Here is a 9043-nt window from a genome sequence, read left to right as displayed (position 1 = left end):
CCCCCCCCCTACAATTCCAGAATATGAGAGAAGTCATTGATGCAAAGGTGGGTTTGCATCCCCACCCTTATTCTTATTTTTATTTACTCTTCTTTTACTCTTGATGAGATTATCAATAGGCCCCAAATCTCTAACTTCTTTGGATAGCTTAACTTTCCCTGAAGTAGTTATGAATGCTTCTTCAACTTCTACAGGAATAGAATTCGTTGTTGAAGACAAGAATTGTTTGTTGGAGAATTCCAGAGAATTGGATTGAATATTGTTTGGTAACAAGATTTCAGTTTGAATGTGAGCTTCATCTCTAGTATTTCCCATGATTTCATCCATACTGGTTTCTTCCAAAGTTTCTTCAAGAGAACTGAAATTATTATGTAAACAAATTTCAGAATTAATAGAAGAAGTACCTTGTTTATCAGGAATTTGATCAGCTACAGCAGCATTGTTTAGTTCTTCAATGATTTCTCCTTCTTCCATGCTATTAACAGGAAATTCTGGAACATTTTTATTTTTGACTGGTCTCCAAATTGTTGAATGCTGATTTCTGGATTCAGAGATTGGTACAGGATTTTTAACAGTTTTGTCAAACTGTTTGTTCTTCCGAAATTTTACTTGAATCCATGGGCCTAATTCATCCTTATCATTAGAAATTTCTTTATCAAGAGCTTTTCCTTCTTTGACGTTTGTAATTGAGCTTGATATGTTGAGTTTTCTTCCAAGCATTTAAAAAACTTTCTTTTGGCTCTTCTTCTCTATCACTCATTAAACTGTCACTAATGCTTTTAGAGACATCTTTAATCTTGTTATCAGTCTTCTCGGATTTTTCTTCAGATGATTTCTCAGCCAATCCAGAATGAATTTTTGAACTTATAGATTTGTCAATTCAAAGAGCAGGAGAGGACTTTCCATCATCATGAATTTTTTTGTTAATTTTATCCATGTTTTTTGCATTTATCTCTGGCCACAGGTCAAAGATTGCATTTGAAAAACCAAATTTATTTACGAAAATTTTCATATCTGATGAAGAGGCTTCGGAATCGTTCTGCTTCCGATTTGAATTGAAATTCTGCAATCGAGGAGTATTGCAATCTGGATATACTTCAATGTTCTTACCTTTGCCTTCAACAAATTTGATCTTCTTCTTTATTGGAGAATCACTTACATCTCTGATAATCAACGGTTTCATTTGCATCTTCAAATCAGCTTTCGGCATATCTGGATGAAGAAGAAACGATGGTCGGCGACGATCATCTTTGAGAAATCCATTAGAGCTTCCTTTCTGCCCGCCGACTGATAGTCGGCGGCCTTCCGCTGTCATCGCCAAGACGCGGCGATGAGAATTACTGGAATTCCGCGAAAACGAAATTCAAATTTCCGGCTGTTTCTCTCCCTAGAAAATGGCTGCTTCTCACAATCAATTTTTTGGGTAATTATTCTAAGATTTTTTATGCTAGCAAGACAAAGTCTCCTCTATTATAAACATGATTCATCACTAATTATTTTGAGACAAAAGCGTTAGGAGATTTATTACAATTCAAACCAAACATGTATACATTATTTACCTTAATTTCATTCAAAACATAAATTCTATTTTGGCTTATTATGCCACTAGTGTGAAAAATTTTTATACTATAACCCCCATCACAAAGCTGATTAATACTCAACAAGTTGTACTTTAAGCCTTCTACAAAAAAAATATTCTCAATAAAAAAATTATTCAAGTTTCCAATCGTACCTATGTCTACCACCTTGCTATTGGTAGTGTGTCCTAATGTAACCATGCCTCTATTACTGCCATCCACCGATATGAATTGTGTATTGTCTCTAGTCATATGCTTCGAACATTCTCTGTCTAGATACAAAATTCTCTCACAATGTCTTATATGAAAGCATTTCTATAAAATAAACAAACGTGCATCTCAGGAACCCAAACAAGTTTAGGTTCTCCTCTTGGCAAAAGTAATGTAGAAGTATGTTTGATATGTTTTATTTTACGCATCTTTGGTCTCCACATTAGATAAGATTTACTATGAATAGTGCAGGTATGAGATATATGACCAATCATTCCAAAAGAAAAATATTTGACTCCAGGAAAGGATTTATCAATCTAAATGAGTAAAATTATCTTTCCTAGGTTTTCAAATTTTTGGCTTCTTATCAAGATTGAAAAATTATTTAGGTGTAGGTGGAATCCTATTTTCCTCAAGTGCTATCAATTCATCTTTAAAAATTTAGTTAGCACTTTCTAAAATACTATTTTCAACTTTCAAATAATACTCTCTACTATTAAATTCATCCATAAATGTTTTAAAAACATTTTTAAGTTCAATGTGGGATGATTTTAAATGTTCAAGCTGTTTGTTCAATTAATCAAACTTTTCTAATAGATTTATGTGGTTTCTATCAATCAGTGCATGATCTTTCCTAAGGGTTTCATGCTCTTTTTGTAATTTTAGAAATTCAATGTTCAACCTAGCATGCATATATTTGAATTTTTTATAGGGAGAATGAATTTTTTTAGAAACATCTAATAACTCTTTATAGGTTAAGTAGCATACCTCTTCTTGATCTGACTGATCAAGCTTATTGGCCATCAAACACAGGTTGGTGACTTCCTCCTCTTATTCTTTTTCTAAAGAATCTGAAGCTGAATCCACCCAAAATGCTCTTTAAAAATTTTTCTTTCCTTTATTTACAATGCTTTTCTCCTGGACATTTTCCTTTCTAGGATTTGCTTTAATATTTAGGCAATATGATTTGATATGTGTAGGCTTCCTGCATTCATAATACATTACATCATTAAAAGCCTAAGCATTTTTATGGAACTTGCCCTTAATCCACTGTTAACGTCTCCATTGCTTTCTCTTAAGAAAACTCATAAATTACCTTTTCATCAAGGCAATGTCATCTTTATCCTCGGGCTGAAACTATTCACTTTTTGAGTCATCCACTTTCAATGCTATGTTCTTCTCCTTTTACTTTTCACTTGTATAAATCTATTTTTAAATCACTCATTGCTTGTAAGAAATTAATGATCCAAGAAGATTATTAATAGAATAAATGTTTAAATCTTTTACTTTCGTTATAACAGTTATCTTTGCATCATAAGTAGTAGGCAAATAATAAAGAATTTTATTTAATTACTCAGCATTTATTAGTTTTCTACCTAAAACATGCAATGAGGTGACTATTTGTGTGAAACGTGCATACATGTTAGTGATTAATTCATTTGGTTTCTTGCGAAATAGTTTATAATCGTGTAACAAAATGTTTAATCTAGATTATTTCATGTTGTTAGTCCCTTCATATGTGATACAAAGTTTATCCTAAATTTCTTTTCTAATTCTGTAGGTAGAGACTCATATATAGTCATCAGATTTATGTGCATATAAAGAGCTATTCAAATATTTAGCATTTAACTGAGCTAATTCTTTTCTTCTACAATCCAACCAATAAATTGTGTTTCAGTTCTAATGTCATTAACAAGTCTAGTTGGTTTAGTGTATCCTTCCTGTTCTAAAATCCACATGTGATAGTCAAGCGATTGAAGAAAAGTAGATATACATAATTTCTAAAAATTGTAAGGAAAGTTAATAAATAATGGAGGTCTAATGATCGAATACCCTTCATATATGTTACAATTTCTAAAAGTAGACATGATCATTTTCAAAATGTTGTCTAAACCTTAACTTTCAAAAGTAGGCTCTAATACCACTTGAAAGTCTGTATAGGTTGTTTGACCTAAAGAAATTATATGAAGGCTAACTAAGAGGGGGGGAGGTGAATTTGTGATTTAAAATACTTCTTTGTGTATTAGAAAACTGTTCTTATAATATTAAGCATAATAAAAGTTTTATCAAATTAAACTTTTCAACGACAAAAAAAATGCAAAAAATTAAAAATAAGGTAAATAAAAATAATATAACTCATAAATCTATACTGGTTTGGTCCAACTAGAACTATGTCCACTCCCTGAAGAATCCCTCTTTAGGTATTACACTATTAACAAAGTGACTGTCCTTTTGCTCCAACAGAAAAGAGGAGAAGCCTATATAATTAACCTCTCTTCCTCCAATCCCCAGTGCGGTGGAGTACTGTTACCCTTTCACACCCTCCATGTGTTATCAAAGAACCATCTTCCTTTCACACCCTACAAGTATCGGCAGAGAACCATCATCCATTCACACCCTCTTGGTGTCAATAGATAATTGTCATCCTTTCACACCTTCCTGGTGTTGGTAAAGAACCGTTAGGCTTTCACACCCTCCTGGTGTCAGTAGAGAATCATATATTCTTCAAAGATCTTCTCTCGATCGTCTTTGAAGAAGGAAGGAAGATATTTGACACACTTACAAAGAAATCCTTACCTTTGAGCAACCTTGTCAACCCTTCACAAATTCCACTTGGAAGATCACTTTCTAAGCTCTCAAAATACTCTCCCAAAGCACTCTCACACTTGCTCTCAAAGAAAATATGAAGAAGTATACATCCACAATCAGCTTTTAGGACCTAATATATGAGAGATAAAAAACTATCCAGAAAACTAAAAATTTTAGTTTGACCATCCATGATTGTATAATACAATCACACATCGTTCATATGTTTAGTACAAAATTCATTCATATGATCATGCATGAACCGATTTCATACTCTATTTGACTTGTGTATAAATTCACATCTTACAGTATGATTGGTTCAAAATTGAACTGACTCGTCCGATATGATTATGTACAAATTGATTTTGTACATAAGAAGTTATATGTACGAACCCAAGTTCATATAGAATCAGTTCATCCAGAATCATGCGGTATATTTTAATATAACCATGCTTCATTTGGTAAAAAAATGGCCGATATAATTTCATACTTTGGTGGTCATTTGTACGAATCCAAGTTTGTATAGTATGAACAGTTCAAAAAATTCACCTGTACATATGGACGAAATGATATGCACCAATTTCATACTCTAGAAGACGTCTGTACGAACCCAAGTTCATATAATATGAACATTTCAAAAAATTCACTTATTCCTATGGACGAAATGATATGCACCAATTTCATTCTTTGGACATCATCTATACAAAGGAAACTTTGTATAATATGAAAATTACTTAGAAAATTTTTAAGCATGATTCAATTAATTTCTTTCTGGAGGAACACCCATGTCAAATTAACCCGTACAATCTAAAATCATATGGTATAATTATTTTCAAAAAAATTATAGTTTTTAACATTCTAATATGTGTGTGCATGGTTACCCGATTACAATCACACTCTCTCAGACTCAAGAAAAATATAAAAATTATAGACTTTAAATACAAAAAACCCTAATCTAATCTATCTTGAAGTCTTTAGTTGTTTGGAGTATGATTTTCATGAAAGCTTAGTACATACAAATAACAAAACCAAATTTCTAATATATGTTAGGAGAAAAAGTAATCAACACAATAAGATTTTGGAATCATAAAAAATACACATGATATAAAAAACATAGTTGTGAAAACTAAGTTACAATAACAAAGAGGTAAATCACCTCATAATTCATGGCTTATTAATTCAACATTGTAGATGGAATGAAGCAGGCTTCCTTATACCTATAATATGCAACTTCATCTACGATGAACTGTAAGTAATCATTGATAGGGCAATGAGAGGAAAAACTCCTTGGGTCAAATGACCACATTTCCCACCTCTAGCCATTTGAGCAATTTAAGGTATGGGCCAAGAAGGAAGAAAGGTTTCAATGGATTGGACAAGTTAAACTTTAGAAATACCTACAATTTATACTGTTATCATCAAATAATATAGTACTATTTGTGATAATATATTACATTTAGGCAAATTTAAATCATCTCTAAGACTTGTAAAAAAAAAGAGTTCAAATCGTACAACACGATCAATATCATATTGGACAATCATAAGAAAAACCATTCATCCTGAGGAGTCATCTGTATGAATTTTGACCAAACATATTGTGTAGAAGAAATAAGTATTCATAGAGTATGATAGGTTAATTAATTATGTACTAATTGTTTTTTAATTCATCCAATGAATTTTGACATGAGTATCATGTAGTATGAAGCGATGTTCGTACGGTATGATCACCAACAGTTGAGCAAATCATGACCATTTTTTTTATTGAAGGTAGAGATTTGTGTAGGGATGTGTATATCTTACAATATGAAAGGAATCATATAGTAAGATGTTAATAAATTTTAGCATTCAAATATATATATTTTTTTAATTTTAAATGAAAGGTGTGTGAATATTAGGGACATCTACTAAATTAAAAATTATAAAATAAACAAAAAAATGAAAAACATAAACCAGCAAATAAATAGTTACAAAAATTCAAAATGCGACACATATTATAACATACAAAAAAATTGTTGATTTCAAATGATTGAGAAATTTAAATTCTTCCTGAATCAAGCATGAATATCTATGACACCTAGTCTAGTTTTCAAGATGTTAAAGGTGTCATAGGCAAAAGGATTTGGTAATGATGTCTTCCAATTGATCTTCAATAGTGATATAATGTTGTTATATATTTCCCTTGGCTATATGATCTCTAATGAAATGATTCCTAAAGCCTATATACTTAGTACAGGAGTGTTAAATTAGATATTTGGAAATGTATTTGGCACTATTGCTATTATACATAATAGGAATGGCTCCTATAAGTAGCCCAAGATCTAAAAATTATTTCTTTAGCCATAAGAATTGAGCAGCACAACTTTCTACAATAATGTATTTCACCTCAGTGTTGGTTAAGGCTACTAAATTCTACTTTTACTAGACCAGGAATCTACTCAACCATTCATACCAAGCTCTAGGTGCTTGCTTCAATCCATATAACTCCATTAATTTGAATGAATATTTGAGAGATTAAGAATTCTTAAAACTTGGGGGTAGCTCAACATATACATCTTCCTCAAAAAATATATAGATTATCATATATGGATTTTAGTGCAAGAAGGATATTCAACACCTTTTCATATTGTGAATGGCATCAATACTAAACAATCATTTAATTAATGGAGTAATGAGGATAGGGATTTAGCCCATCTGAATATAAAATGTTTAAATTATTTCTTTTGTGCATTAAAATCTGAAGATTATATGCATATATCCACTAGTACCAATGGAAAAGATATTTGTAATAAGCTGTGTATAACATACGAAGGAACTAGAAGTAAAAAAATCTAGGCTAACTATCCTACTTCATGACTACAAACTATTTTTCATGAAAACTTGTGAATTAATTTCAAAAATGTATAATAGGTTTACATAAATATTCACATCGCTGCATGCATTAGGTAGAGAACTTACAAATTTTAACAAGGTTAATAAAGTTCTACGTTATCTACTTAATTCATATGATGTAAAGATAACTACAATTATTTAATCTAAAGACTTAAATATTTACTTGATTGACAAATTTCTTGGGTCACTTATTTCCTATGAGCAAGGAGTGAGTCAAAGGTATAGTGATGTCAGAAAAAAAGAAGAAGAAAAGAGCTGTAGCACTGAAATTAAAGAATTCTAATAGTGACATATCTATAGCATATGAGGATGACCATATCTCCTTAATGACATGGTAGTTCAAAATCTTTTTGAAAAGGAAATATAGGCATCATCAACAACATTGGAGCAAAGGTAAAAGCAACAAAAATGTTAAAGTTTCTTCTGACATTATTTATTTTGAATGCAAAAAATTAGGTCACTTTCAAACTGATTGTCCCAACCAAAAGACTCACTCGATCAAGGAGAAGGGTAAAGAGAAGACAAAGTTCATGAGGGGAAAGCAAGAGACCAACAAATCTTTCTAGGCTGACTCCACCTTAAATTCTTCAGAATCAAAAGCAACCAATGAGGTAACAAACTTATGTCATGGCTAACAATAATCTTGATCAATCATATAAAGATGAGATATGCCAACTTTAGTATGATGAATAACTCATTATTTCTAAAAAATATTCATGATTTGTATCAGAAGCTGAAAAAGATGCATGCTAGTCTTAATAATGAATTATCTACTTTGCAAAAAGATCATGCTAGTTTAACTACCGAGAATTCTAATTTAGATACTGATCACATAAACGTTCTTGATAAATATGATGCCTTAAACAAGAAGCATGTCGACTTAACTAATGCACATTAATCCATAAAACATTGCATATTAAACTAAAGAAAGCATACAAAGTATTAGAAGCATCTGAAAAAGAAATAAATGGTAGGGAGCATGCATTAAAAATTAATTTGTCCATTCTTAAAAGTGCAAACAAAATTTTAGAAGCAAAACTAACTGAACTTGAGAATAACAAACCATTTCCTACCTTAGAACATTCTTATAAGCCCTAAACACATCATGCATCGTATGAACCTAGGAGAAGGCACCATAACCCACATAGTTTAGTAAATCCATTTTCTGGTGTTTGGTGTTACTCTTGTGGCATGTTAGGTCCCATAGCCCATACTTATACAATCCATCGTATGACACATCTAGTGTGGAGGCCTAAATTATGTTACACAGTATATCATGCATTCATCTCATTCATTCAAGCATAAGGTGGAACCTAAACTCATTTGAATTACTTAGCCTATATTTCTTAAAGCAACTTTATAAGTTAAGGGATAAGGAGTGTAGAGGAGATACTTTGATCCTTCCTAGTAATATCACTCTCTTGTATTTTCATTCTTCCATGAGTAATGAAAATGAGTTTTCTAGTTCTTCATCATATATCTGGCTAATTCTCTTATTTTAGATTGATGATGTAACATGCATGAGGAGTATTAATGAAGACACTTATTATATAATTGTTAAAAGATATTTTTAATATTATCACACTCCTTAATGCACATTATGTTCATGCTTCAGTAGTGGAATGCAAGAATAACAAGGATTACTGATATAGGATCTTTTCATACAAAGACATAGGATGTATAATGTTCAAATTTCTTAAGGAGATATTATAACTATAGGAGGTCAGCATATATTTTTTTCACCCCTATAAGCTTGATAGAGATCTTGGGATGCTTATGCT

This window comes from Dendrobium catenatum, unplaced genomic scaffold (genome assembly GCF_001605985.2).
Source record: "Dendrobium catenatum unplaced genomic scaffold, ASM160598v2 fragScaff_scaffold_249, whole genome shotgun sequence".
Classification (NCBI taxonomy): domain Eukaryota; kingdom Viridiplantae; phylum Streptophyta; class Magnoliopsida; order Asparagales; family Orchidaceae; genus Dendrobium; species Dendrobium catenatum.
Note: the sequence above shows the minus strand (reverse complement) of the source record.